We start from the raw sequence: 395 nt of genomic DNA on the forward strand, positions 1-395 counted from the left end.
ATTATACATATATATAGTGAAATCTACAATTAAAAGAGTGTTTTGGCAATCCAGGGGCTGGTTAGTTAGCTCACTGACCTCACTGTGATGTCATGGCTGGGCTCAGGGATCTATTCTCAATCCAGGAATTAAGATTTTACAACATTGGGATTGGAATGAGTTGTGAGTTCAGCATGGCTCCTGCCATCAGCATCTAGCACTTCTCTCTGGACACTCATGGGCAGTGCCTACCTCAACCCACATGCTAGCATGACTATGCTGACAGTGCTGACAGACCAGAGTCAGGTCTCCAACTCTGCACTCTCCTGTACAGGTATTCTTGAGTGAGATAACTCTGGAAGCACAGACAGGAGGGTGGCTGCACTCTAGGAATTCAGTGTGACATCATTGACCAG

At 46.1% G+C, this 395-nt stretch overlaps 1 protein-coding gene and 1 pseudogene across 1 annotated transcript in view; both read left to right on the forward strand.

Annotated features, from left to right (window-relative positions):
- The window catches only part of LOC116102063 (uncharacterized protein C2orf78 homolog), a 135,806-nt gene that overhangs the window by 110,959 nt on the left and 24,452 nt on the right, over window positions 1-395 (forward strand).
- Window positions 1-395, forward strand: part of LOC116104084 — a 5,662-nt pseudogene that overhangs the window by 1,111 nt on the left and 4,156 nt on the right.

This window comes from Mastomys coucha, unplaced genomic scaffold (genome assembly GCF_008632895.1).
Source record: "Mastomys coucha isolate ucsf_1 unplaced genomic scaffold, UCSF_Mcou_1 pScaffold21, whole genome shotgun sequence".
NCBI lineage: Eukaryota > Metazoa > Chordata > Mammalia > Rodentia > Muridae > Mastomys > Mastomys coucha.